We start from the raw sequence: 8,045 nt of genomic DNA on the forward strand, positions 1-8,045 counted from the left end.
TAGGGACACGTTTCATCATTTTATTGGTGCTGATATATCACACTAACAAAATCCGTCAAGTATTTTGACGGAATTTGACTGTAGGAAATGATTTGTATTTTTGGCATTCCCCAGGGACCTCTTAGTTCATTTTAATATGACATGAAGTTAATCGTAAATCAAGTAAACTACTGAGACTGATTTTACATTTTTCCCGTAACAAAATCATACCCCATAAGTTTAGAGATCCATTTTTGTTGTTACGGGGTTCCCACTTTTTGCTCCGACAAAAATTTTCCGATTTTGTTTATCACTTTTGATTTTGAAGGGTCGACCCAATAAATATGGCCTCCATTTCTAATCTGCATGCACTAAGACTAATAAGTCCTTCTCATATATTGTGAGTTGCAAAGCCCTTCCTTTTAATTCTATGCTCAAAAAAGCCATCGGTTTTCTATCCTACATTAAAAGTGTCCCTATTCCTTCACCCTGAACCATCACACTCAATGACAAAATCTTTAGAAAAATCAGGCAGTGTAAGGCTAGGTGGACTAGTGACAGCAGTTTTGAGCTATAAGGCCTCTTTAGCCCTATCACAGAAAAGAAATTTTCTTGAGCAATTTGTGAAGGGAAATAATTAACCCATAGTTCTTAATAATTTTCCTGTAGTATCCAGGCAAACCTAAAAACCCTAAAAGGCTTTAAGGTTTTAGGAAAAGGCCATTTTATCATAGCTTCAATTTTAACTAGGTCTACCTTAACTCCTTCCGAAATTAGTTGCCCCAAATAATCCACAACCTTGCCACCATATCTACATTTTATCTTTTAGCATATAATTGATGCTGCTGCAATATTTTTAACACTAGCCTTAAGTGACTCCAGTGATCTAAGGTCTTGTTGTAGACTAGGATGTCATAAAAAAAATTACTTGGACAAATTTTCTTAGATAAGGATTGAAATGTCATTCATCAAAGGCATTAGTAAGCCCAAAGAGCATTACTAAGAACCCAATAGTGCCCCTAATGAGTCTTAAAGGCCGTTTTGGGCCTCCAGTCCAACCCTAATTTGGTAGTATCCCAATCTAAGGTCCAAGTTTGAAAGTATTGTAGCACCATACAATTCATCTAATAATTCATCAACAACGGGAATTGGGAACTTATCTTTAATAGTTTCTTGATTTAGGACCTGTTAGTCTATGCACATCCTCCCATTTCCATCAGCCAATGTGACCAACAAAACAGAAAGGGAGAAAGGACTCTGACTTGGTCTGATGGTTCTTGATTCCAATAATTCTCGGACAGTTTTTTCAACCTTAGTCTTCTGGTAATAAGGATAGCAATATGGTCTAATGCTAACCGGTTGAGTAACTTACTTGAGAATGATTTGATGGTCATTTGCACTCACACACACGCAAGAGAGAGAGAGAGAGAGAGAGAGAGAGAGAAGTTCACCCCTAGATTTCAAAAGCTTATACTTTCTTTGTTATCTTAAGAGTTTCTGACCTCCTCAGCAGCCGCTTTTGGGCACAGCGATAAGCTCAGGGGAAAGGGTGATAATGCAGGAGCATGTGCACAAGGAATTTGGAATTCCTGCACCGCCAAATGACTTATAACTGCCACCACTCCTGCCAATAGATCTATTCCCTGCAAAGAAAAGAGAACAAAGCGTAGTGAGATAAGAACCTGAATAGTATGAAATGAACCAAAGTTGCTTCAGCTTAAAACCCATCATCAACCGCTTTTTTTATAAAATTTTATTATTTATCAAAAAAAAAAGAAAAAAACCCATCATCAACCAATACGGCCAAAGATGCCAAGTTTTTGGATCACCTTAGGAAGTAAACAAAAGCCAACTTGGTAGCAAAGTGGTGTTTCAATGACAGAAACCACACATATGTGCACCACACTGATGCTCTTCCTACAAGTTACAAGGTGGAAAATGACTCAAGCATTGCTCTCATACACTTAATGAACCATATCAATCCACAACCATAGACAAAGTTGACATCCAGAACTATTAAGAACCAAGAGGGAAAAATAAAAACAACAACAAAAACAGAGGAGTACAGGAATTAATATGAATGGTATTTAGCTGAATTTTGATTAAAATTCTAAAAGTAATCATGGTCATGTTTGAAAGGAAAGAGAGGTAATATGGGAAAGAGAAAAGCTAGCATACAAGTATTTCAGTCCAAACTTCCAGAATTATTTGGAACTTGTAATATTTGATAATAATTCGATTGTAAACGGAAAAAATATGCTCTCATACGATAATGCAAAGGTCTCTATAATGAAGAGCTTGTTCATCAAATTAGGTAGCTAAAACCTACAACATGCCTTGACGTGCTCATTGTGTTCAACATTGAATGATTGTTACAGCAGTATGGCCTAACCAAAAAATAGATAAATAAATTACAATGCAGTGTAGTACCCAAAGCCATTATTGACATACCATTCCTTGCCGATAGTCATCTGTGCCTTCAACATCATCATCTGGGAAGCGTCCAACAACTGCAATGGCATTCACCCCTGACCGACTAACTAAAGTCTGTACAGCTCTCAGTAATGAGTCAGGGTGTTTAATTCTCCCTGTTGATTGCCCACTCTTTGGATCAACCCACTTTTCAACCTCTAAGACATATATTAGGTTCTTGCACTCACAATGGAAGAAAAATTCTGTTTTCATGGTTAGGCAATTCAGAATTTATCTAAAACCACAAAAATTGGAACTAGGATTTTTTACTATGAAAGAGAAAAAGATTAAAAACAGAAACAAAAGAGAAATTGCCTATCAAATATGTGACAAGTGAAAACTCACAGAAAATATTATTAGCAATAAGTTGAAATATAACAAGAACTTCTCAAATACAGCATGGTTACTGACTAATCAGAGCCTCTCTTTTTTTTTTTTTTCCCTCTCCCTCTCTTTACAGAATTTCAGAATCAAGTTGAAATGCCCTCATGAAGTTAGATCATAAGCAGATATGAGATACAGCCTATTTATCAATTATTAAGTACTTGACCCCCAAACAAGACCATTTAGCAAATGAAAGTATGTTACATAATTCGATTCGCATGATTCCTCTGTTAGCACTGCTCTATTTAAAACGAGCCAACTGAGTGAATTCAACACATTCTGCTCCATATCTCAGCTAGAATAAAAATGGGTACCTCCAAAGGGGTGTCAGTAACAATATATTCCACCATAGGCAATCCAAGGGAAGCCCTTACAGCATCAGCCACTTGTAAATGGCGTATCTGAAGCTCCTCCATTCCAGCATCAAGAACCAATCCCACCTGCTTCACATCACAAATTCAATACACAATTGCATGACATTCGTCGAACAAATGTTTGATACATGACAGCACCTTGTCCCAAGTCTTTTGGGGGTAAAATGTGCAATCACAAGTCTTTTGATTAGGAAGGCACATAAATATCATGAAGGCACATAAATATCATGTCACACACTTTCACCAGCAATTTGCTAATGGCCTATGGATAAAAGAATGTAATTAAATCGATCTCAGGGCATAGATGTGTGATCAAAACAATCAAAAACTGAGAGGTTCGATTAGACAAGGGCCAAGTTGAAGGGGTACATATATTTTAGCCTTCTTTTTTTCTTTTTTCGGCTGAGAGAGTGACATAATAACACTACAATCCTATCTAAAGGAGACATTAGAACACACCCTATTTTGGTGTACAGGCTGAATTAAGGGCCCATAATCCTTCGGCAAAGCGGTCAAGAGCATGACCTTCAAAGTATAAAACATTTGGCATGGGCCAGTACAGGAGCATTGCTGCGTCAAGCACCTGCAAAAGGGCTGATGAAATCATGAAAATGAAGCAGAAACCAATTTCTGAAAACCATCTAAGCCCGCGTTACAGACCCAAACATAAATTTCCGTATGAACGTCCAAAAGACCAAGCTACCCTAATTCAAGCAAACCCAGAGTGTGGGGGCACATTACATTGGGGTGAGTGATGAGGCAATCGACGACGGAGGAGAGCGCGCGGGCCACGGGCAGAGCGTCGCCGGCGAATCCACCAATGGCGGCTCCTATCCCTGTCGGGACTATCATCACGCTCGTGTAGTCCCTCTTAAACTGCGCGTCCAAACACAAACCACAGTCTCATTTCTCTGCACCTCGCCTTTCTTTGAATTTACAAACAACAAAAAGACGAAGAGAATCAGCTAGCGAGGAAGCTCACCTTGCCCAATGAAGCAGGAGACGCGTAGTTTACTGGACGTTTGGGATTTTGCGAAGAAAACCTTTTGGGCGGTGAAAGAGGTAAGTGGACGGTTGAGATGGACTGCCATTTCTGGCGGAGTATGGATTATTTGTGCCGTCCAGGGAAGGATAAATTAAGACAGACAAAGAAAAGCCTAGTCGGTAGAAAACCGTAGACTCTTCCTCAAGTCCAATTAAGTCATAGCTTGACCCAATCCCAACAAAACATCAATGTGACGCAAAGACAACTAACGTTAATCAAGCTTGTGTAGGGATTCGAATCCACGCTCGAATGTGTACCCAAGGAACTGCCACAAGTACAGATGGTATCAACAACTGATTGTTCGAATCGGTATGGATCGGAGTAAAATATACCCACATGATATTACTCTATATCTTGAATCTTATAGAGGAGCACAGCTTAAATCGGATCAATGTATGGTCAGGTTGGGTTTTTGCATCTTTTGGGTGAATTTGTTTTGTCATGGCCGATTAGGGAGGAATGACTTTTTGGGTGTTTTGGGTTTTGATTTTTTGGTGGATGAAATGGGGAGGAGATGCCGTTGGGTTCTTCTCTGTTTCGGTTAGCCCCAAGTGTGTTGATGTGGTTTGATTTCCTCCTCTGAATCTGGTAGCTTTGATGTATTGTTGTGGGTTGGCTTGATGAAAAATTTGACTTCCTTAAGGTTGTTGTAAGGGGTTTTAGATGGGATGGTCGAAATGTTGTCATTGTGGATATTTGGCATTGTTAATTAGGTTGTGCTTTGGCGATTGTGGGTATGGTTATAGTTGTGTTTGTGTTGGGTGGATTTTGATATTGGGAGAGTTGTATTCTCATTTTTCCGGAATTGAGAATATTGTTCTTGTAGTATTTAGGGGTTTAAGATTTGTACGTTGTTAATTGTTGATAAAAATAATTTATTGTAATTGAGAGGTGGTTTTTATGAGTTGTTTGAAGTTTGAAAGTGCTTTGTTTTAAGGTAAGCTTGAAGCTTTCTGCTCACTTAACTTCTCTATTATGGATGAGGAATCCAATACCTTTCTCTTTCTGTTTAATAACCCACATGAAGGAGGTCGAAAAAAAATCCTAAAACAAGCCCCTTGGAACATTAGGGGTTAGCTGCCTTCTCAACCTCAAACCATGGATCCACTAGTCTTATCCTCTCAGAGATTGATTTGGATAAAGTGGGGCTGGGTATTGGGGAATTCATCAGTGGAAATAGGGTTTTTGCCCCGGCCACTATCAAAGTCAGAAAGTTTGAAATTTTACCGACTTTTTTTGACCCAAGGGCATTTTTTATATTCGCCATCATCGCCAAGTTGGTGGCGGTGGCGGGTGGTAGGTAGAATACGGGCTCACGACACATGTAAAACGATAGTCACAAAGAAATAGAGTCGCAGAGGCGATTAGGTAGACGGCGGTAAGAAGGGAATAAGATTGATAACGTCACGGACTCACGACATGCGATGATAGTCACAATACGTCAATAACAAACACTGTTTGAGTGGTGATTAAATGATTAAAATAACTCTTTTTTGGGGCTTGAACAATTAACTTTAGCGAATATATATCAAAATGGTTGTCTGAAATCCTCTACGCAACCCTCATCATATATAATTGAAGCCATCAAAAATAAAATGGCATCTAGCAAGTAGCAACAAATGACAAAAGTTGAAGGGTTTTCCATCAAAACCCTTGAACTATGAATTAGATCAAGTTGAACTTGATGGTCTATATTCTGACGCTTTTCCAATTATAGGACATGGGCACGGGTAAAAATCCCAACCTTTGGGATCATTTACACATCATGTCAAGAAAGAGCAACATTTATCTCCCACAGTAACCACAGCCAAGCCTTTGGATCTAGATCAAAATCTTTTTGACAACTTTTCCATTGTTGCTTCGGACTACACAGATATAATGGAACATTTCGTGGCTAATTAACTGGAATCTAGAAAAGCTAACTGGGCTTTCGAGTGATGGGAGAAAAGTACAGAACTATGTTTGTGGGTTAGCTCAAAGAATGAGATCTGAGCTGAAATGAGGGTCAAGGAAACCCCAACCATTCCTTTCAGCTGGAATATTTTTGGTAACTGGGCTTTCTTTGGTCTTTTTGCTTGTTTGTGGGGGGCCATTCCTTTATAAATATGGGACTCGAAGGATATTGTTTCTAGCATGAGCTTAATTGTCCATTTGAGTAAATTTCCACAACTCTTTCCGACAAGTATTCAATCAAAACACAGCATTTTCCTAAACCACATGTGGGGGTTGGCTACCAACAAAGTATCAACAATTAATGGCAACATAAATGTCTACCAACAGATCGAAAGGGAAAGAGTTTGAAATCACGTTAAGTATAAAGTTGGTGCATTTTGTACGACGATAATGTTGACACGTTTTAGTCTTAATCAGATTTCTTTATTTAAGATATATAATACAATCCTTATTTATATGATAAGAATTTTTAATCTTATTATATACTTTGCAAATTAAGAATGATGGTGAAATACAAGATGTCTTTTCGCAGCAATAATAAGCAACATCCTATCTTTCCATCATGCATGATGCATTTCTTGTTTTCTTCTCTATGCCATTGAAAAGTCTAAAGCAAATGGTTGAGAAAAAACAGTAGTTATACTTTAGTTCACTTTTTTCTTGGCCTAGTAAATAGGTTGGACGCTTTGATACAAATCCTATATATTGCTCAAACAACATAATTAAGCCATGATTCTTTAATTTAGAGAGGTGGGATTTTGGGGCGGGGTATAATTTGAAAGAATCTTACCTACTTACTATTTATGCAAGGAAAAAAAATATTGATTAAATCAGGTTCGAAAACTTAAACACAGGTGTGATTAGATATATATAGTAGAATAATAGTAATGTATATATTTTTTAGAAGGTAAAATTTCAAGATTTCATTAGAATGATGATAACGCATCACGTTCAGCAAGTACAATATCATAAATAAATACGGAATAATCTTCCATCCATATTTGCTACGATGATTGTTGGATTTTTGCTTTCACTACAATGCATGCGCTGACATGCTTGTTTGCATTTTGTGTGCCTCACATACCATGATTAAAGACTTTGAAGCACTGTCTTCGCATCATCAATCAATTGTTCATACTAACTCAAAGATTGACTTTCCTTCTGCAACACTTAGTACTATCTCCTATGCATCATCCTCCAGTATGATATTTTGAATACCCAAATCTCTGCTAAATTTCACTGCTTTCTATGCAGCATATGCTTCGACTACTATTGGGTAAACTATAATGGGTTTTGAGGAACACATGGCTGCCAAAATATTCGCCTCATGGTCTCTAACAATTACACCCACACCCATTGCATTTCTTGATTTATCTATTGTTGTATCACAATTAACTTTTATCACTCCACAAGGGGGCCAATCCATTTCGAATTTACTATGCCTCGATTTTGCTCAACATTCCTTATCACTCTTTGTGACGCTTCATGAAATCCCTCCACATACTCCTCTACACTTCTCATTAGATGGGAAGGGTGGGTGAGGTCACCTCTAAACATTAATGTATTTCAGCGAAGTCGTATCCTTCTAGCTATTGTGGCCATCATTTCAACTTCTTCCTCCTCAAGTTTCTCTAATAGCCCACTGACTAGTGTTAAATATTGTATATTTGGACCCATTTGTTTACATGTGTTAATTCTTTAATTTTGTTATTTTCTGATATTTTTTATTAGTTTTGGTGTTCTAGTATTTTGTAGGTCATTTAGAGAAAATTGGCAATTTTTGTGTGGACTTGTAAAGAAGCAAAGTTTGACTATAAAAAGGAAAGAAAAAATAAAAT

At 37.8% G+C, this 8,045-nt stretch overlaps 1 pseudogene; it reads right to left on the bottom strand.

Annotated features, from left to right (window-relative positions):
• Positions 1-1,437: 1,437 nt before the first annotated feature.
• On the bottom strand, positions 1,438-4,592 carry LOC133880944 (uncharacterized; annotated as a pseudogene).
• Positions 4,593-8,045: the final 3,453 nt, after the last annotated feature.

This window comes from Alnus glutinosa, chromosome 1 (genome assembly GCF_958979055.1).
Source record: "Alnus glutinosa chromosome 1, dhAlnGlut1.1, whole genome shotgun sequence".
NCBI classification, from domain to species: domain Eukaryota; kingdom Viridiplantae; phylum Streptophyta; class Magnoliopsida; order Fagales; family Betulaceae; genus Alnus; species Alnus glutinosa.